Raw genomic sequence first — 23,636 nt, 5'->3', positions numbered from 1 at the left:
ACACACACACAAAGATAGAGAGCAATATGGTTACCACCAGAGCTGGCTGACACCTCTATCATGTCACATAATTACTACCTCTTTTTTATGGTAAGAACATGTATGATCTGCTCTCTCGGCAGCTTTCAAGTATATGATACATCAGGTCAGCTCTTTAAGAAAGTACTATCAGGGCCATCCATCAGAAACACAGGCTTGCTCTCCTCATAAACAGAAAGAAAACTGGTTGGACACGACTTTCCATGGTACACATCAAGATGCAATTGCACTAAAATCTCCATTCTGAAATTTGCATATAGGTGGAATATTAGATAATATGGAGAATCATTATTAATTTTGCTACTGTGCAAATGGCCTTGTTGTTATACCAGAAAATGTCCTTAATTTTAGTGATGCATACTGAAGTATTTAGGAATAAATTATCATGATGTCTGTAATTATGTTAAAATACTTCACCGAAAAATACCTAAAGCAAGTTGGCAAATGCAAACAGTTGTGTAGCTAGGTGGAAGGTATATGCATATTCACTATATGATTCTCTATGTTCTCTATGTTCAAAATAATTCACAACATAAATTTGAAATTAATCCCCATTCTAGTGCAATCACTGAGCGTCTCTGTAAAATTCAGTCACTGGAGAGAAAAATGTGTGTGTTGGCAAGAATATTGCTTATACCAGGAGCCTTTTTACCATTTGGTAGATCTGTTCCTTATTGGTAGCTACTTTCTAACCTTTAATTATAGCAAGATCAATTTTCCAGTCCAGATATTTGAACTGTATCCTCTAAATTGTCATTATACTCTTTCTTTTCTCTGTCACAATCATCTACTCTTTATATACAGTTGTGAGAATAGTTGTCTAAGTGTTACTGCATTTTTGTGGTGGGTGTATTGAACTGTTCCTTGCCCTCTTATATAATGTGACACATTAGTATAGGAAATATTTAAATTTTTATTGCCGCAAGCACAGTGGAAGGAACAAAAAGAATTAAACTTTGACTTAAATCTTAAGAACTTATAATCAATTTGGAAAAATAAAGAAACATGCACATAAAAACTTAGCTAATGATTCAGTGCAATGTGTAAATATATCAAATGGATAATGTTCCAATAACCTCTTAACTCTCATAAAACAGGTAGCATAGTGATTACAAAGAGACTTCATATTTGGCATATATTATTTGAATCATTTGCATTAGTATTCCCCAATTACATGGAGGAAGAAAAATTGGGGGAATTATTCAAGGAGTTTCCAAGTCATTCGATTTAGTCTAACATAAAAAAAAATACCATCACTATAAGAAAAGACATGCACAAAAATGCATAGATTACAGCTAACTCTTCCTTTGAAGACAAATAACAATGTCTTTTTATTAGCAAAAGTCATTTTCCTTTTAAAAAACTTTTACTTTCATTATAAGCCAAACTGAGGTAATTCATGCTCAGTAGCCAGAATCAAGAGGCAGGAAAAAACCCTCATTTGAAACATCAATTAGTATCCTGAACTCTTCACAAACAAATTTAACAAAATATATACTAATCCACTATAAAACAGAGATCCTACTTGGTCAACATCCTCTGATAATGACTCTAAATATATAGGTATCTTCACATCAATTTTTCTCTCTTTCAGCTCTTTTTGTTCTCAATACAAAGTGACTTCTTCTTTTTCAGGTTTAGTATGTCAACCACAGCCTGCTCCATTACACAAAGATGCCTGGTTACTTGAAAGACTTTGATACATCTGTGCTGTTCCCTGTGTGCTGACATATGTCTACTTGCAACAGAGAAAAGAAACTTCAAGGATGAGCTCCACTCATTTCGGTAATTGGTATTCCAGACTGCTAGTTCAGATGGATTATTGTTAGTGAGATAGGCAGCTAACATTAATGTCAAATTAACATAAACTGTAAGGATGATAGTATGCTGGAATTTGCATAATATTCATCAGAATCTAAAAGCTTTTGAAATTGATTCTCAAGGACTAATAAAGACATATTAGTTTACTTACTATAACACTTTTGGGACGTTATTTAAAATGTCACATTCTAATTTTAAGTCAGTGATCTGCAACTTAGGATAATGGACAATATATGAATTTTAGACAGAAATTAAATAATTTATGTGAAAATATGAACCCCAAAGTTATTAATCAGCCTGTGGACAAATGAGCACAATCTCTTTGATTTTTTAAAAATATATAATGCTACTTAAATTCAATCCCTTGTTAATATCATTCTAGAAATTTATTGTGTACATTCTCAGGTGCCTTTATGCAGTCTACTGATTCAAAGTCAAAATGTTAATAGCTCTATTCCAGAGTCTTCAAAAAAAATCTGCCATATGTGTGATTTCATTCCAAGAGGAAAACTTTTGAGAAAGTTAAAAGTGTTTATATTTAAATTTTTTTCCTATGTCAAAACATAGAAACGCATAGAGGAGACATATGGCACATAAGCATAGAATGTGCCCATCCCTGGCCTGTTTGGCTTTGGAGTTGTTCCTCCAAACAGATTTTCACTTATCAACTGTGGAGATATGAGCTTCTCAAAGCAGAAACTTGTCTCTCTATAGGTGTTCTGCCTGCCTGAATTCTGCATTCCCCAAATGTCTTCCATGTGAGATCTGTTTTGCTAACCCCATCAGAAGGTTATCAGAACACCTGCACCACTATACCTAAGCACCAAACTATGCCACATTTTTGAGCATGCCTCTTTCATTTTTGGACCATCTTTTTCAGCAAAACCCTGGAAGATAATCATGGCTGCTCAAAATGGGGAAGAGGATTTCACATTCCATGTACAATGTGGTGTACAATTAACACATTATTATAAATAGGTGTTTAAGAGATCATCAATTGAATATATGTGCAACGTAACTAAGCAGAGCTTTGGTTTTCCCTAAACTAATGAAAAACAGGAAAAAATTATGGACGTACCCAAGTTTTAGACAAGTTAACTCAATCAAGAAAATCTTAGTATTAGAGAGTTACATCATAGACATGGTTAGACGTCATATTATTGGTAATTGTTTGTTGTTACAAATACTTATTTTGTTATGAATAAAAAAGAACATAAGCTTGTACAGGCACAGCTGCGAGATAATCTTATTTAATCGAAGCACCTTTCATAACAACTTCTTAGGAAAAAGAGAAAAAGCACTGGTTCCAGTTCTAGCTCTCTAGTGTGGTGGCCCTGAAAACCTGGCCAGCATATATTTTTATCTGATCCTTCACTGTAATGATAAGATAAAAAAACTTGACCTGTGTGCTTTCAAGAATTATTGGGGAATTCCGGCAAGAATCACTTTCCATTCCTCATTCTGAAATCACACAGGTATACTCCATTTTGAATGAGAGAAGGAAACATTTAATTCACTAAATGAAGAGAGGCAGGCAGTGCAGAGCCTGAGATGCCAGAAAAAAACAGCAAAGGATCAATGAAAACAGATCGTATAGGAGAGATTAAAGCATGTTAACAGAAAAATAACAAAATTAGGACAAAACTTCATAACAAAATGTAATATCAATAAAGGCTAATAGAGTTAACCCATCTTTAAAAAAATAGCTTGACTTGAGATCTAAGCAAACACAAACCTATGCTTTATAGAAAAGACATATGTATAAAGTGATTCACAAAGATGAAAAATGGGCATCATGTTAGTGCAAGCAAAAAAGAAGTAGGATTATAACCTTAATATCAAGCCTATGCTTTATAGAAGAGACATGTGTAAAAAGTGATTCATAAAGCTGAAACACGGGCATCACATAAGTGCAAGCAAAAACGAAGTAGGACTATGACCTTAATATCAAATAAGGTAGGAATCAGGCCAATGGCATGAGGTAAAAGAGTGCCTCATGGTGCTGAAGTCCGAAGTTCACACAGAAGACAAACAGTTATGCATATCTTTATACAAAACACTGACCCATCTATTGTTTGTTATTCAAATAAATTTTATTTAAAAAATCTTTTTTAACATCTTAGAGTACAATTGCTTTAAAATGGTGTGTTACTTTCTGCTTTATAACAAGTGAATCAGCTATACATATATATATATATCACCATATATCTTCCCTCTTGCGTCTCCCTCTCACCTTCCCTATCCCACCCTGCTTGGTGGTCACAAAGCACCAAGCTGATCTCCCTGTGCTATGTGGCTGATTCCCACTAGCTATCTATTTTACAAATGGTAGCATATGTAAGTCCACGCCACTCTCTCACTTCGTCCCAGCTTACCCTTCCCCCTCCCCGCATCCTCAAGACCATTCTCTACGTCTGTCTTTATTCCTGTCCTGCCACTAGGTTCTTCATAACCATTTTTTTTTCTTTTTTTAGATTCCATATATATGTATTAGCATACAGTATTTGTTTTTCTTTCTGACTTACTTCACACTGTCCATACACTGCACTACAAATAACTCAATTCCGTTTCTTTTTATGGCTGAGTAATATTCCATTGTATATATGTGCCACATCTTCTTTATCCATTCATCTGTCGATGGACACTTAGGTTGCTTCCATGTCCTGGCTACTGTAAATAGAGCTGCAGTGAACATTGTGGTAAATGACTCCTTTTGAATTATGGTTTTCTCACAGTATATGACCAGTAGTAGGATTGCTGGGTTGTATGGTAGTTCTGTTTTTAGTTTTTTAAGGAACCTCCATACTGTTCTCCATAATGGCTGTATCAATTAACATTCCCACCAACAGTGCAGGAGGGTTCCCTTTTCTCCACACCCTCTCCAACATTTATTGTTTGTAGATTTTTTGATGATGGCCATTCTGACAGGTGAGAGCTGATACCTCATTGCAGTTTTGATTCGCATGTCTCTAATGATTAGTGATGTTGAACATCCTTTCATGTGTTTGTTGGCAGTCTGTATATATTCTTTGGAGAAATGTCTGTTTAGGTCTTCTGCCCATTTTTGGATTGGGTTGTGTGTTTTTCTGATATTGAGCTGCATGAGCTGCTTGTATATTTTGGAGATTAATCCTTTGTCAGTTACTTCATTTACAAATATTTTCTCCCATTCTGAGGGTTGTCTTTTTGTCTTATGTTTTCCTTTGTTGTGCAAAAGCTTTTAAGTTTCTTTAGGTCCCATTTGTTTATTTTGTTTTTACTTCCATTTCACTAGGAGGTGGGTCAAAAAAGATCTTGCTGTGATTTATGTCATAGAGTGTTCTGCTTATATTGTCCTCTAAGAGTTTTATAGTGTCTGCTCTTACATTTAGGCCTTTAATCCATTTTGAGTTCATTTTTGTGTATGTATTAAGGAGTGTCCTAATTCATTCTTTTACATGTAGCTGTCCAGTTTTCCCAGCACCATTTATTGAATAGTCTGTCTTATCTCCAATGCATATTCTTGCTTCTTTATAAAAAATAAGGTGACCATATATGCGTGGGTTTATGTCTAGACTTTCTATCCTGTTCCATTGATCTATATTTCTGTTTTTGTACCAGTACCACACTGTCTTGATTACTGTAGCTTTGGAGTATAGTCTGAAGTCCAGGAGGCAGATTCTTCCAGCTCCATTTTTCTTTCTCAAGATTGCTTTGGCTATTCGGGGTCTTCTGTGTTTCCATACAAATTGTGAAATTTTTTGTTGTAGTTCTGTGAAAAATGCCATTGTTACTTTGATAGGGATGACATTGAATCTGGAGATTGCTTTGGATAGTACAGTCATTTTCACAGTGTTGATTCTTCCAATCCAAGAAGATGGTATATCTCTCCATCTGTTTGTATCATCTTCAATTTCTTTCATCAGTGTCCCATAGTTTTCTGCATACAGATCTTTTGTCTCCTTAGGTAGGTTTATTCCTAGGTATTTTATTCTTTATGTTGCAATGGTAAACGGGAGTGTTTCATTAATTTCTCTTTCAGATTTTTCATCATTAGTGTATAGGAATGCAAGAGATTTCTGTGTCTTAATTTTGTATCCTACTACTTTACCAAATCCATTGATTAGCTCTAGTAGTTTTCTGGTAGCATCTTTAGGATTCTCTATGTATAATATCATGTCATCGGCAAAGAGTGACAGCTTTACTTCTTTTCTGATTTGGATTCCTTTTATTTCTATTTCTTCTCTGACTACTGTGGGTAAAACTTCCAAAACTATTTTGAATTATAGTGATGGGAGTGGGCAACCTTGTCTTGTTCCTGATCTTAGACAAAAAGGTTTCAGTTTTTCACCATTGAGAACGATGTTGGCTGTGGGTTTGTCATATATGGCCTTTATTATGTTGAAATAAGTTCCCTCTGTGCCTACTTTCTCGAGAGTTTTTATCATAAATGGGTGTTGAATTTTGTCAAAAGCTTTTCTGCATCTATTGAGAAGACCATATGGTTTTTCTCCTTCAATTTGTTAATATGGTGTATCACATGGATTGATTTGCATATATTGAAGAATCCTTGCATTCCTGGGATAAACCCCACTTGATCATGGTGTGTGATCCTTTTAACGTGCTGTTGGATTCTGTTTGCTAGTATTTTGTTGGGGATTTTTGCATCTATGTTCATCAGTGATATTGGCCTGTAGTTTTCTTTCTTTGTGACATCTTTGCCTGGTTTTGGTATCAGGGTGATGGTGGCCTTGCAGAATGAGTTTGGGAGTGTTCCTCCCTCTGCTAGGTTTTGGAAGAGTTTGAGAAGGATAGGTGTTAGCTCTTCTCTAAATGTTTGATAGAATTTGCCTGTGAAGTCATCTGGTCCTGGGCTTGTGTTTGTTGGAATATTTTTAATCAAAGTCTCATTTCAGTGCTTACGATTGGTCTGTTTATATTTTCTCTTTCCTCCTGATTCAGTCTCGGAAAGTTGTGCTTTCCAAGAATTTTTCCATTTCTTCCAGGTTGTCCATTTTATTGGCATATAGTTGCTTGTAGAAATATCTCATGATCCATTGTATTTCTGCAGGGACAGTTGTGACTTCTCCTTTTTCATTTCTAATTGTATTGATTTGAGTCTTCTCTCTTTTTTTCTTCATGAGTCTGGCTAATGGTTTATCAATTTTGTGTATTTTCTCAAAGAACAAGCTTTTAGTTTTATTGATCTTTGCTCTTGTTTCCTTCATTTCTTTTTCATTTATTTCTGATCTGATCTTTATGATTTCTTTCCTTCTGCTAACTTTGGGTTTTTTTTGTTTTGCTTTACTTAATTGCTTTAGGTGTAAGTTTAAGTTGTTTATTTGAGATGTTTCTTGTTTCTTGAGGTAGGATTCTATTGCTATAAAATTCCCTCTTAGAACTTCTTTACCTGCATCCCATAGGTTTTGGGTCATTGTGTTTTCATTGTCATTTGTTTCTAGGTATTTTTAAATTTCTTCTTTGATTTCTTCAGTGATCTCTTGGTTATTATGTAGCGTATTGTTTAGCCTCCATGTATTGTATTTTTTACAGATTTTTTCCTGTAATTGATATCTCGTCTCATAGCGTTGTGGTCAGAATAGATACTTGATATGATTTCAATTTTCTTAAATTTACCAAGGCTTGATTCGAGACACAAGATATGATCTATCCTGGAAATGCTCCATGAGCACTTGAGAAGAAACTGTATTCTGTTGTTTTTGGATGGAATGTCCTATAAATATTAATTAAGTCCATCTTGTTTAATCATTTAAAACTTGTGCTTCCTTCTTTATTTTCACTTTGGATGAGCTGTCCATTGGTGAAAGTGGGGTGTTAAAGTCCCCTACTATGATTGTGTTACTGTCAATTTCCCCTCTTATGGCTGTTAGCATTTGCCTTATGTATTGAGATGCTCCTATGTTGGGTGCATAAATATTTACAATTGTTATATATTCTTCCTGGATTGATCCCCTGATCATTATGTAGTATCCTTCTTTGTCTCTTGTAATAGTCTTTATTTTAAAGTCTATTTTGTCTGATATGAGAATTGCTACTCCAGCTTTCTTTTGATTTCCATTTGCATGGAATATCTTTTTCCATCCCCTCACTTTCAGTCTGTATGTGTCCCTCGGTCTGAAGTCGGTCTCCTGTAGACAGCATATATACTGGTTTTGTTTTTGTATCCATTCAGCCAGTCTATGTCCTTTGGTTGGAGCATTTTATCCATTTATATTTAAGGTAATTATCGATATGTATGTCCCTTTTACCATTTTCTTAATTGTTTTGGGTTCGTTCTTGTAGGTCTTTTCTTTCTCTTGTGTTTCCTGCCTAGAGAAGTTCCTTTAGCATTTGTTGTAAAGCTGGTTTGGTGGTGCTGAATTCTCTTAGCTTTTGTTTGTCTGTAAAGCTTTTAATTTCTCTGTCAAATCTGAATGAGATCCTTGCTGGGTAGAGTAGTCTTGGTTGTAGGTTCTTCAGTTTCATCACTTTAAATATGTCCTGCCACTCCCTTTTGGCTTGCAGAGTTTCTGCTGAAAGATCAGCTGTTAACCTTATGGGGATTCCCTTATATGTTATTTGTTGTTTTTCCCTTGCTGCTTTTAATGTTTTTCCTTTGAATTTAATTTTTCATAGTTGAATTAATATGTGTCTTGGCATATTTCTCCTTGGATTTATCCTGTATGGGATTCTGTGCTTCCTGGACTTGATTGACTATTTCCTTTCCCATTAGGGAAGTTTTCAATTATAATCTCTTCAAATATTTTCTCAGTCCCTTTCTTTTCTTCTTCTTCTTCTGGGACCCCTATAATTCGAATGTTGGTGCATTCAATATGGTCCCAGAGGTCTCTGAGGCGGTCCTCAATTCTTTTCATACTTTTTTCTTTATTCTGCACTGCGGTATTTATTTCCACTATTTTACCTTCCAGGTCACTTATCCGTTCTCTGCCTCAGTTATTCTGCTATTGATTACTTCTAGAGAATTTTTCATTTCATTTATTGTGTTTTTCATCATTGTTTGTTTACTCTTTATTTCTTCTAGGTCCTTGTTAAACGTTTATTGTTTTTTCTCCATTCTATTTCCAAGATTTTGGATCATCTTTACTATGATTATTCTGAATTCTTTTTCAGGTAGGCTGCCTATTTCCTCTTCATTTGATTGGTCTAGTGGGTTTTTACCTTGCTCCTTCATCTGCTGTGTATTTCTCTGCCTTCTCATTTTGCTTAACTTACTGTGTTTGGGGTGTCCTTTTTGCAGGCTGCAGGTTTGTAGTTCCTATTGTTTTTGGTGTCTGCCCCCAGTGGCTAAGGTTGGTTCAGTGGGTTGTGTAGGCTGCCTGGTGGAGGGGACTGGTGGATGAGGCTGGATCTTGTCTTTCTGGTGGGCAGGACCATGTCCAGTGCTGTGTTTTGGGGGTGTCTGTGACCTTATTATGATTTTAGGCAGCCTCTCTTCTAATGCGTGAGATTGTGTTCCTGTCTTTCTAGTTGTTTGGCATGTGGTGTGCTGCACTGTAGCTTGCTGGTAATTGAGTGGAGCTGGGTCTTAGCATTGATGCGGAGATCTCTGTGAGAGCTTTTGCTGTTTGATATTACATGGAGCTGAGAGGTCTCCGGTGGACCAATGTCCTCAACTCGGCTCTCCCACCTCAGAGGCACAGGCCTGACACCCAGCGGGAGAATCAAGATCCTGTCAGCCACACGGCTCAGAAGAAAAGGGAGAAACAAACAAAGAGAAAAAAAGAAATAAAATGAAGTAAAGTTGTTAAAATGAAAAATAAAGAATAATTATTAAAAATTAAAAAGTAATAAAAAAAGAAATAAAAGAAGAGAGCAACCAAAAATCAAATCCACCAATGATAACAAGCACTAAAAACTATACAAAAAAAAAGGACAGACAGAACCCTACTACAAATGGTAAAAGCAAAGCTATACAGTCAAAATCACACACAGAAGCATACACATACACACTCACAAAAAGGAGAAAAAGTAAAAAATATATATATCTGTGCTCCCAAGCCCACTGCCTCAATTTTGGGATGATTCTTTGTCTATTCAGGTATTCCACAGATGCAGGGTACATCAAGTTGACTGTGGAGGTTTAATCTGCTGCTCCTGAGGCTGCTGGGAGAGATTTCCCTTTCTCTTCTTTGTTCACACAGCTCCTGGGGTTCAGCTTTGGATTTGGCCCCGCCACTGTGTGTAGGTCACCTGAGGGCGTCTGTTCTTCGCTCAGACAGGACGGGGTTAAAGGAGCAGCTGATTCGGGGGCTCTGGCTCTCTCAGGCCAGGGGGAGGGAGGGTTACGGATGTGGGGTGAGCCTGCAGCAGCAGAGGCCAACATGAGACTGCACCAGCCTGAGGTGCGCCGTATGTTCTCCCAGGGAAGTTATCCCTGGATCATGGGACCCTGGCAGTATTGGGTTGCACAGGCTACCAGGAGGGGAGGTGTGGATAGTGACCGGTGCTTGCACACAGGCTTCTTGTGGCTGCAGTAGCAGTCTTAGAATTTCATGCCCGTCTCTGGTGTCCACACCGATAGCCGCAGCTTGCGCCTGTCTCTAGAGCTCCTTTAAGCGGCACTGAATCCCCTCTCCTCGCGCACCACTTGCCTCTTCAGCAGCTCCAGACTTTTCCTGGACTCCCTCCCGGCTAGCTGTGGTGCACTAGCCCCCTTCAGGCTGTGTTCACGCAGCCAACCCCAGTCCTCTCCCTGGGATCCGACAGAAGCCGGAGCCTCAGCTCCCAGCCCCCGCCCGCCCCAGCGGGTAAGCAGACAAGCCTCTCAGGCTGGTGAGTGCTGGTCGGCACCGATCCTCTCTCTGTGTGGGAATGTCTCCACTTTGCCCTCCGCACCCCTGTTGCTGTGCTCTCCTCTGTGGCTCCGAAGCTTCGTGCCCGCCCACCCCCACCCCGCCCCGTCTCCACCAGTGAAGGGGCTTCCTAGTGTGTGGAAACATTTCCTCCTTCACAGCTCCCTCCCACTGGTGCAGGTCCCGCCCCTATTCTTTTGTCTCTGTCTTTTCTTTTTTCTTTTGCCCTATCCAGGTACGTGGGGAGTTTCTTGCTTTTGGGAGGTCTGAGGCCTTCTGCCAGTGTTCAGTAGGTGTTCTGTAGGAGTTGTTCCACATGTAGATGTATTTCTGATGTATTTATGGGGAGGAAGATGATCTCCATGTCTTACTCTTCCGCCTTCTTGAAGGTCTCCATGCATATCTTTATACAGTGTAACACAGCAGCAATATTAGTAAAGTAGAAATCACAGATGAACATAGAAACATCCTAAACATACAGCAATGAGTTGAAACATGTAATATTTTAATTAATATATCAATGTCAAAAATTGTTCTTTGACAAACATCAATCAGCCAGAAAAACTCCTAACTCACCTAATCAAGAAAAAAGAAAAAATGGGAACTAAATATGAAATAATAGGGAAATGGTCACAGAAACAAGAAATTATAAGAATCAAATAAAACATTTGCCTTAAAATGTGCAAATAAAGTTGAAAACCTGTTTAAGATAGATAAATTCTAAGAAAATAAATTTTCTAAAACTCACCCAAGAAGAAAATAAAGTGTATACATAATGATTCCTATAGAGAATATTGACCCCAAACAATGAAATAATGCAAAAACTAAATGAAACAAACTGAATCAAACCTCAGGGGATCAGACAGTTTTCTGGGGTAATTTTAGTAAATCTCTAAAAAGCAGATAACTGAAATGTTATGAAAATATTTCCAGGGTACATAAAAAGAAGAGAGCTTCCAAATTCATATTATGAATTAAGTACATATTAATACTAATGTATGACAATAATTTTACATAAAATAAAATCACAAAGAATACCACTTATGAATATTGACCTAAAAATCAGAAATAAACAGATTTTAACAACACAAAGAAATAAATGCAACATGACCTAATGGGGTTTATTCCAGGAATTCAAGGATGTTTCAATATTGTTAAATTGATAGATATTTATTAAATCAATACTCCTAGAAAAATATCAGATAAATTTTTCATATGTAACAAAAATTATTTGACTAAATTAAACAGTCAGTTTTTGAAAATAAGAATTCAAGAAAATAAGAAATAATGAATATTTTCTTGGCATGGTAAAAGAGATCTATCGCAACCTCAATTCCCCTCTTAAAAGGGTAAGATTTGTACTTGTGTTTCAATTGAAACAATTTAAAAAGGTAAATAAATTGCATGAAGTATAAAAAGTAGAAAAAACAAGGAAAATAGAATTATGTGTTTGTAAATATAACTGCATGTGTGTAAAATGTAACAGAATCAACTGAAATGAATCCCCAACACTAAGATAAATCAGTAATATTTTAAGCAATCAAATGTATGAACAGAAATAACCAGTGGTCCTTATACAGTCAATTACAATTTAGAATTTCTAACTATGTAAGGGAAGCCATTTAAAATAGCACGAAAATCAAATATACCTACGAGTTACATTAAATAGGAAATACCTAAAATCCATAGGAAGAAAAATTTAATAAGCTACTGAAGGAAACAAATTGATGCTCTTACAAATGAAAATTATATCACATTCTTGGATATTACAATGACTTTAATTTTCTGCCAGGTGAACTTATTATTATAATACCATTTTCAAAAAGTTTGCATGAAAAATGAGCAAACAAGTATAAAGAAGAGAACTCCAATTCAGAATAGACACTAGCACTGCTAGACACTAAACATATCATAAAGTGTCAACAATAAAGCAGTTTCCTATATTAACTGCATAAAAAGACAGATGAATAGAATATAAGAGAAAGTCAGAAATAGACCGGGTATGAGTTTTTAGGTGTAAAGGAGCCACCTCAAATCAGGGAGAAAAAATGGACTATCCAGGAAATGCTGTTCTGACTACTGCAGTCATCTGGGAAAAAAAAGATAACTAAAAAAGTGCCAAATTGATCAAATATTTTAATGCAGATAATAAGACCTTACCAATACTAGAAGAAGACATAGAAGCATTTCCTAATAAGCCAAGAGTGGGAAAGACCTATGTCAACATGATATAATTCAGAGGCAAAAAGAGAAATAATTGTTAAATTAGACCTTAAGTTATGAGATTTTTTCAGGCAGAATGATGAAAGTTTCAGCAGTTCTTATTTATTTTTGAATGAGTTACTACAAGAAAGATATGAGCTGAAAAAATACTTGGCCCAATGCTGATAAGCAGAATTGAAAGGAAATTTTAAAAGGGCCAAAAATATATGTTGACTGTTGTTTGCCACTAAGGTTTTGTGGTTGTTACCAGCATTATTATGTAACAAATAATTAATGCAAGATGTTTCTATTGAGGGTGTTCAGTGTGACAAAAACAGCTATTTTGGACCATGGTCACACAAAAGGTGTTTGAAGCTGTATTCTCCCAAATACTTCTTAAAATGTTGGACAAGTTACCAAACTTGTTTAAGCCCAAGACTTCTTGTCATGAGAATGAGGACAGTGGCTAGCAATAGTATCTATCTCATAAAGGTTGTTTTAAGACTTAAATGTGAAAATATATCAAACTGCAGAGCAGCAGTAGTTAGCACATGGTAAGTGCTAAATATATTCTAGTTATTATTCTTATTTTCCTATTCTTTTGAAACAATTTATAAAGTGTTTCTGTATAATTATAAAATAATTTTTTAATGAATTGAAATTTAACATTAAACTTGACATATGACATAAACAACATGACTGGTGTTATAATTGAATATTTTAAAAAATACTTAAGTAAATGAAAAAACAGCCTCCATAAAATACTGTAATTTCTGTAAGAGCAAAGATAAAGTTACATTCAATTATTTTATTTCCATCACTTAGCACATTTACAGCCAGATTGTGGGTGCTTAGTATTTGTTGGATCGAACCTGTACATAATAACCTGGCACAAAGACTTCCTTTTTTGCTGCCATCATATTGAAAATAAATGAATGTAAGCTAAAAATTAATTTTAATTAAATAACCACATTACCTTACATATAGTGGCCTCTCACAAAGAATTTGCTGAATTGACTATGAAATCAAATAGAAAAATACACAAAGGTCATGGAAATTAGGTAATTAGCTTTTGAGAGGTGAATAGGGCAAAATGAATCATTCAACACCATTCCTGTATTTCTGAATAATTGTTAATAAATGATTTATCAAATGTCAGCAAGACAACACCACTCAAATATGTAAGTAAACACTACTAACAGTGATCTCAGCCAATAATTTAAAGATTACGTAACAAACATAAAAATATATACTTATTTTCTTAATATGATTTTTTTCAGGGAAAAAAAACAAAATTTTGTTGAGTGCCAGGCATTTTACTACATGATAAAGAAAGAAAACAGGTTGAAAAGCAAAAATTTTATTTGGAGAAGTCACAACCTAATGAGAGAGACAAATCCTTAATCAAATAATTATAATTCCGAGAAAGAGATGCAACATGATATGCCCAAAGGAAATGGAAGCACACGGATTGCAATGACTGTGTCAAAGGGATGGGGGTGATAAACAAAGGACTTTCTTCACTTAACAGGCAATGCTTACCATGTAGAAGAGACAGGAGAAGAATACATACCAAAAAATACTATTATGAGTTAGTAAACGCACTTGGTGTTATTTAATTGCAATTTCATCTAGACTATAATAAGACTGAAAGATGTTATTATCTTGATGTGACTAAAATATTTAAAAGAAATTAAAATTTATATATGTTAAAGGATAGGGAATTAAATCCAGGGTCTTCAGGCTTTAAGGGCAATCCACATTCCACCACCCTAGGCAAGAGAATATATAGGAAGGCATAAAAGTGTGGAACAGCATGACTGAAGGCGGCTGGAATACAGATTGTGTATTGCAGGCAGGAGCTACGCAGAGATGGCAACCAGTGAGACTGTAAATAAAGGTAAGCACATATTTGGACACAAAGAACACCTATGCCATTCTAGCAGGATTGGACTTTCTTTCTAGATGTGACAGAGAATACTGAAGAAATGCAGAAAGGAATATATATAATCAACCTGTATGTCAGAAAGAGCTTCTGATGAGAGTTTGAAACATTTGAGGAAGGAAACTCAAAAAGACATGACTGAAAGTATCAGTTAGTTTCAAGCAACTGACAAAGGATTAATCTCTAAAACATACAAGCAGCTCATACAGCTCAATATCAAAAAAACAAACAACCCAATCCAAAAAATGGAAAGAAGACCTAAATAGACATTTCTCCAAGGAAGATACACAGATTGCCAACAAACATATGAAAGGTTGCTCAACATCACTAATCATTAGAGATATGCAAATCAAAACCACAATGAGGTATCACCTCACACAGGTCAGAATGGCCATCATCAAAAAAATCTACAAACAATAAATGCTGGAGAGGGTGTGGAGAAAAGGGAACTCTCTTGTACTGTTGGTGGGAATTTCAACTGATACAGCCACTATGGAGAACAGTATGGAGGTTCCTTAAAAAACTAAAAATAGAACTACCATATGACACAGCAATCCCACTACTGGGCATATATCCTGAGAAAACCATAATTCAAAAAGAGACATGTACGACAGTGTTCATAGCAGCACTCTTCACAATGACCAGGACATGGATATGACCTAAGTGTCCATCAACAGATGAATGGATAAAGAATATTCGTACATATACACAATGGAATATTACTCAGCCATTACAAAGAATTAAATAATGCCATTTGCAGCAATACGGATGGACTTGGAGATGATCACACTAAGTGAAGCAAATCAGACAGAGAAAGACAAATATCATATGGTATCACTTACATGTGGAATCTAAAAAAAAAAAAATGATACAACTGAACTTATTTACAAAACAGAAACAGACTCACAGACTTAGAGAACAAACTTATGGTTACCAGGGGAAAGGGCTGGGGGGAGGGATAGACTGGGAGTTTGGGATTGACATGTACACATGGCTATATTTAAAATAAAATGCCTTTCCATGAAAAAAATTTAAAAATTTCAAAAGTGGGGAAAAAAAGTCCTTTATATTTTGATTGTGGATTTCTCCAACTCTAAATACTCATTGCTGATTTTGTACTAGATAGAGCATAAAAGAAACAGTTCACTGAAATGCTCTACCCAGATACTTAAGATACCTTATCAACTTCACAGTATATGGGAGGAAGCTACTTGAAAAACACAGAAATACATATGAAATACTATCTAGAATTGCAGAATTGTTTCCAGCATCAGACTGACCAAATTGGAATCCTGTATAGCTGTGTATGCACCCTTTATCTGCCTCTGAGGCGTTTCTTCACTTCACCTACAAATAATGGAGAGTACTATTGCCTATCTCATAGAGTTTGTGAGAATTAAAGAAGTTGAGGCATTGAAGTATTGTAGGAAGAAAGCAACATCGTGGAAGAGAATACCAAAATAAGTTAGACCAACTCAGTTCGTTGGTAAGAGTGCTATTTTAGGGAGAAGTGTAACTTTTAAACAATTCCATGTAAACAAGAAAATATTCTTTATAAAGTCAAGACATTTATATTACATAGTGAAAAAATTACAACAGCAGCAGCAACCACATAAGAAGAAAAGATAAATAACCTAGAAATTACCTTTAGAAATACATGCAATCTACTTAGAGAAAATGTTAAATACCGTTGAGGAAGACACACACACACACACACACACACACACACACACACACACATTCCAGACAACCTGAACCAATGGAAAGACCTCTAAACTCCGTAAAGTTATCATTGCTTCCTAGATTAATATATGTATTTCACAACATTTATATGAACCTAATAAAATAATCGCTATAACTTGTTCTTATTGTTACTGCTTGGAAGTAGACAAGGTGATTCTATAACTCATATGTTAAATAAGCAATGACATTAACCCAGACCCTTTGGAAAAGAAATGATAAGGGACTCCTCATATCACACATTCAATTATTAAATATCTTTGACAATTAAAACACTGTGGTTCTCCACATACACTGCTGGTGGGAATGTAAATTGGTACAACCATTATGGAGAACAGTATGGAGGTTCCTTAAAAAACTAAAAAGAGAGCTACCATATGATCCAGCAATCCCACTCCTGGGCATATATCTGGAGGAAACCATAATACGAAAAGATACATGCACCCCAATGATCATTGCAGCACTATTTACAATAGCCAGGACATGGAAGTAACCTAAATGTTCATAGACAGACGAATGAGCTGTGACAGGGCGAGAGAGAGTCATGGACATATACACACTAACAAACGTAAGGTAGATAGCTAGTGGGAAGCAGCCACATGGCACAGGGATATCGGCTCGGTGCTTTGTGACCGCCTGGATGGGTGGGATAGGGAGGGTGGGAGGGAGGGAGACACAAGAGGGAAGAGATATGGGAACATAGGTATATGTATAACTGATTCACTTTGTTATAAAGCAGAAACTAACACACCATTGTAAAGCAATTATACCCCAATAAAGATGTTAAAAAAAAAAAAGATGTGGTACATATATACAATGGAATATTACTCAGCCATTAAAAAGAATTAAATAATACATTTGCAGCAACATGGATGGACCTGAGATTATCATACTACATGAACTAAGTCAAAAGAGAAAGACAAATATGATATGATATCACTTATATGTGGAATCTTAAAAAAATTGTACAAATGAACTTATTTACAAAACAGAGTCACAGATGTAGAAAACAAACTTATGGTTACCACAGGGAAAAGGGGGAGAGTGATAAATTGGGAGATTGGGATTGACACAGACTCATTACTATATATAAAATATATATATAAAATAGATAACTAGTAAGACCCTACTGTATAGCACTGGGAACTCTACTCAATCCTCTGTAATGATCTATATAGGAAAAGAATCTTAAAAAGAGTGGATATATGTATATGTGTAACTGATTCACTTTTCGGTACAGCAGAAACTAACACAACATTGTAAATCAATTACAGTTCAATACAAATTAATTTAAAAATAAAGCCAGATGGCACCTTTAAAAAACAAAAAAACACTGTGGTTCTAACAGGTTCTGGGGGTAGAGAAATCCAGGCAGAGGAAACTAATTCAGACGTTCTATGATAGGAATAATCTTGATAGTTTCAGAGAGAATGAAGCCAGGGTAGCTGGGACATACACAATGAGAGGGGGGGGCACAGTAGTAGGGATGTGGCCAGAGGAGAAGGCAGGTGCCAGGTCTTTGAGGAACTTGTAGGCAATGGAAGGATTTTAACACTTTATAAGAAGGATAATCTGTGTAAATACAGAAAAGATACAATTAACTGTAGAAATAGAAGGAACTGGGCCCAGAACAGAAATTTGAATTGTATCTGCAGTGGAGACAGGCAAAAAAGACAGACAATAGTATAGAAAATGTAGTCTAAGTAAAATAAGGATAATTAGGAGATGCAATTGTCATTTAAGACAAATACAAAGAAAAAAGTATTGGAATAATAAAGGTATCATGAACATTTTAAATACTGCAGTGGGTTTAAGATATATTAGAAAAGAGTCCATTGGATTTGTAAATTATGATGTGCTTAGAAAGCTTTAATGGAAAAAGGAAACAGAGTTCCTAACAGATATGTATAATATCACAGAAGAATTTTGAAAGTTTTGTCTGATGTTAGTCCTTGAATGCTGAAAATCAGTACGGTATGTTTACTTCCATAGATTCCCAAGACCTCTGGAATTTTTTATACTCTGTACTCTTGTAATAGACTACATGGATATTTGAATATGACATTATTTTGACTCATCACAAGAAGGTAAAATACTTCAGGTGACTTTTCTTGCAATAGTTACTCATTAACATCTATTAAGCTTAATTCTTTCTAGATCTACTTTGAATCAAATAAAATAATTTGTACACCTAGAACAGAGCAATATTACTTAGTGCATATTTGAATCTAGAGCTCTATCAAGTCTAGGTGGAGATTATGGCCCACAATCTTTTAAAATTGTAAAATAGGGTTTTAAAAAGTAGAAATTTGTAATGTTTATACTTAGTAATAACAATTTATACAATTTTATTGTTATTTTTATTTAGACAATTATAACAATGATTTAAATTTCATAAGACCATTCATGAATGAAAAATCTAGGAGAGACAGTCCTTCCTCAACTTGTCATACACCTTATACCCACCTTAACATCCTATAGCCCCCACAATAATGTTCTGATTAAATGAAATTTCTACTTCTGGTTCATTTTTATATTTTCTTTTTTTACTATACAAATGTTGAGGACATTGCACATTACACAGTACACACATATTTAACTAAGAATATGTTTATTTTAAAATGTAGTTTTGGGGACTTCCCTGGTGGCACACTCGTTGGAAATCTGCCTGCCAATGCAGGGGACACAGGTTCGTGCCCTGGTCCAGGAAGATCCCACATGCTGCGGAGCAACTAAGCCCATGCGCCACAACTACTGAGCCTGCATGCCACAACTACTGAAGCCCATGTGCCTAGAGCCCGTGCTCTTCAACAAGAGAAGCCACTGCAATGAGAAGCCCGTGCACCACAGCGAAGAGTAGCCCCTGCTCACCGCAACTAAAGCCCGCACACAGCAACGAAGACCCAAAACAGCCAAATATAAACAAATAAATTTATAAAAAATAAAAATAAAAAAAATGTAGTTTTGAGAAAAGCTGCTTCTTCCCCACAGAGAATAGATATGTCTCCTTACTTCAGAAACTTTGAAATAGGGAAGAGATTATTAGTCTCTAAAGGCTTGCTGTTCATTTGAGAGCAATTTAAACCTCAAATATATCATGATAGCCTTTCTCAGGAACATAAATGAGATTCACTTTTCTCTGGTCTTGATTTTCTATTCCTATTTTATCTCATATTTTCTTTTTAATAGTTAACATTTCCATTAATGAAACAAGAAAAGCATGAGTAAATAAAATTTTATTGTCAGGATATCTGATGGTGATCAAAATCTAATGAGAAAAAGGATAATTCATTACTTATACTTCTCCAATTTACTGAAGAATTAATTTAGTATAAACATTATTTCTCAGTTATTTCATTTTGTTGGAGTAATTTAGCCATTTCATCAATTTCAAATGTTGTGCTTTTTCACTAGTGGAATGGTACACTACTTAAGTTTATTAAAAATTTGTTTTTGTCAAAATTTTAAGTTAATATCAAAATACTGTGGATTGTCAGAGGAGCAATTGCCACCTTGACTTCCACCTTGATAAACTGACTTTAGAAGTAATGCTGTGTTTTTCTTTACCCAGTTATAAGGAAACACTTATTGATAAATTTTGCTTTTTAGTCAAATAGTAGTTGTCATAAGCCTCAACAATATTTTTTACATATAACTCAGTAATTTTCCAAGCTGGCCTGTGACTCACAATTGCATCATTTCTCTCATAAGGGAGACCTCATTTACTTATAGAATTTACTTATAGAATCACGTCTCCCTTCAAATTCTAGTATTTTATGAAATCTAACTTATTTTTCTCCTAAACCAGATTCTTTCATCTTATAGGTCCATCCATCATACCTGGACTTTGCCTTTTGGCCTGACCCATTTGGATGGATACTTGAAACTGTCTCTTGATTCTTGGTGGACTTTCAGCCCTAGATGTTGCCTTTTTGATTTCCCTTTGTTCAACTGTACAAAATCTGGAAACAACTCCTTCTCCATACTGAACTCACTCAAGACTCTTGGAATCCTAAAAAGGTTTCAATTCTAGTACCTTAATTGTCTTTAAGGGAAGATCAACAGAAGGTGATTATGTAAGACAATTTCTTAGAACAGCCTGTGAGAGATAAAACAGCATAGTTTATCAAAGGCAATTTTATTATAATCTAAGCTAAAAATCTAATTTGGTAAAAACAGCTTAAGAATAACAAAAACTGATGCATTATACAGTCTTCGTATGTGTGAAAACACCACTTTATTAGTCAGTTTTGCAAATATTGAAGATATTAGTCTGGGTCTATTATGGGACCTAGACTTCAATACTCTGTGCTGCTCTGTTGTTTATTGTAAAATCACAAGAAATCTAATCCCCCCAAGTCCATGATTAAACTAGGAAAGGAGCTGTTTCTATGAACACAACACTGATGCAATTGATATTATTTATGTAATCCTCTCATTTATGTGTTTGATTATTTACTTTAAAAGAATTTTTTTTTTTTAATGAGTAGACCATTCAAGATTGAGAAGGCAGATACTGTGATTCCAACAATTAACTGTTGCTCTTGGTCACCATGAGAGCCACCACCTCAGGATACTTCATGATTATTTGATACCCATGTCAAGCAATGCTTCTTCTCCAAGGACTCCTTGGGCACATGCCTGTCTTCTCAATCTATTCTCCCATTCTGTGTCAGGTTACCCCATGGGAGTAGAAGTGATCTATATCACACCTTAGTTAGCTTATTTTAGCTAGCTGTGGCTCCTCTATACTCTCTCTTTTTCTTTCTTTCTCTTTTTCTTTTTTCTTTTTCTGGCTAAATTCAGAGCACTCCAAGGCACTAGGTGATAAACGAGCTACAGAAATGGAAGGAACTTGAATCCCAAAATGACTGCAAAAGGGAACTTCTAGCAGGACATAACTTTGAACAATTATGTGTCATTTAGCCAAAATTTTGAAGTAAATTAATCCAGAAACAAAGAGAGGCCTTACCTTAAAAAAACAAAACTCAACTGAGTAAATTTAAAGACCTAATTGGCTTTATTCAATGATTCATGAATCAGGCAGTATTCCATCTAGCAAACAGAAAGGAGCTCCAAGGAGCCAAACAAAATGAAAGACTCTTTTAGGCAAAAGGAGGCAGATCAAGGAAGTTATTCTAGCAAAGAATGGATGGTTTCAGACTAGGTCACCTTCCTTTGGGGGACGGTGGGGGTCTATCAAGCAGATTTCCTTGCTAGTCTTGACCAGGAAATTCCAGACTGACTGGGCAAGATTACTTTCTTGAGAGAGGCTAAATGTAATTAGTTTAAGTATTAAGGCTTGGTTTCATGACATGGGCCTTAGGACAAGTGACTCTATTTGGGGCCTGTTGTCGCTTTTAAAAAATCTCCTATGTAGTACTCTACTTTCTTGGCCACATAGGAGATGACATGAGGAATATAGCAAAGGAAACAGAAAGATTATTGGCAAATATGTATCTGCTGTTTATGTAGAAAGAAATTTGTTTTCTTTCATCAATAAAATGTGCCCACAACCCCCAGGAGAGTAATGCTTACTCAAAAATAATGTGATATCAAAGCGGAAGATCCTTGAAGAGATTTTTGAAAACTTAGAGATGCCTAATATAACTTTTGCTAATGATTCCAAAGACATAATTTACATTTTAACCATAGAGAGTGGCATGGGCATATATACACTAACAAATGTAAAATAGATAGCCAGTGGGAAGCAGCCGCATAGCACAGGGAGATCAGCTCGATGCTTTGTGTCCACCTAGAGGGGTTGGATAGGGAGGGTGAGAGGGAGATGCAAGAGGGAGGAGATATGGGGATATATGTATATGTATAGCTGATTCACTTTGTTATAAAGCAGAAAATAACACACCATTGTAAAGCAATTATACTCCAATAAAGATGTTAAAAAATATTGGTTATGAATATACAGTTTGGTTTTCATGTTTTTTATTTTAACTTTTGTTTTTATGGTTGTTCTAAGGAATGGTTACATAGTTTTGGGGCTGGCCTGTGTTAATTTCTTCTATTGGCACAGAAGGATGAACATTCACAAAATTGGAAAATTTGGATTCCCATTGTCAAAGTGTTAAAAAAAATGTTGAAGCATCTCTATGTTGGATATTACTCATTTAATTTTAGCACTGGCTTTATCATTTAATTTGAGTTTTGAGCATAATTTTCAGCAATAGATTTTTTTTCTTCTTCATTTTTTAAAATTATGTTTTGTTTCCTTTGTATTTTTGGTCTTTAATTTTAGACATATGTAAATTCCTTTATTGTATTAAATTAAAATGTTTTTTAGTCTGATGATAATGAAAATTTTAGGGAAGGTCTGCTTCTTGTGAGAGGCTGGTGGAAATTATATTGTGACGACTGTATATAGTTATTTTTACTTTCTGTAAAGAGTCATTCCATGATGAAAACCTACAAATATAGAGATTTACATTCTTTTTTTAATGTTGGTGTTTTGGTTTAAAAAAAAATCCAGGGTGAACATATTTACAGAAGTTTTATGCAAATTATGAGCCTATTTAATCTTAGAATAACTGAAACAAACAAAATGTATTGATTCTTGGCAGGGAGACATTTAAAGCACTTTAAGCAAAGTTATACATTTAAAAGAGCCAAATTACTAAAAAATGCTCCACTGTGGGCATTTTTGTCCTTCCTTCTTAGCAGAAACTAGATGCTGTTTCTGATGTCAATGTGCTCATTTAAGAAATTGTATTTCCCTGATTCTACTGCAGTTAGGAGTGGTCATCTGAACAAGTTTGGGCCGAGCAGATATAAACAGAATTTACCCATAAAGCTCTATAAACAAAGAAACTTGGATCTTCTTTACCTTATGTCTTCTTACCTAAAATTCGGATTTGATACCATAAGTGAAACAACCAACCAGTTACCATGAAGTGTTGAGCATGAGGTCAAAGCCATATGCTTCAATGGCTAAGTGGAAAGATAGGGACAGTCTGCATTCTCAATGATAATTTGGTGCTGTTATTCCAGACCCAGTCTGAATATCTCTAGCCTTCTTATAATGTGTAAATAATAAAATTAGTTATTGGTTTAAAGCTATCATTTCTATTTACTCACAGCCAAAT

At 35.4% G+C, this 23,636-nt stretch overlaps 1 protein-coding gene across 3 annotated transcripts in view; it reads right to left on the bottom strand.

The window, feature by feature from the left end:
* The window catches only part of LOC307185936 (uncharacterized protein), a 693,527-nt gene that overhangs the window by 50,339 nt on the left and 619,552 nt on the right, over window positions 1-23,636 (bottom strand). Inside the window, exon 7 of one of the 3 annotated variants that reach the window (XR_013828211.1) lies at window positions 10,976-11,055. The exons of the other annotated variants lie outside the window; for them this stretch is intronic. The gene's annotated coding sequence lies outside the window, so the exon portion shown is untranslated. Of the gene's footprint in view, window positions 1-10,975; window positions 11,056-23,636 lie in introns of those variants that run through there. 3 annotated transcript variants of the gene reach the window in all.

This window comes from Stenella coeruleoalba (genome assembly GCF_951394435.1).
Source record: "Stenella coeruleoalba genome assembly, chromosome: 4".
NCBI lineage: Eukaryota > Metazoa > Chordata > Mammalia > Artiodactyla > Delphinidae > Stenella > Stenella coeruleoalba.
This window is presented reverse-complemented; position numbering and strand designations above follow the sequence as displayed.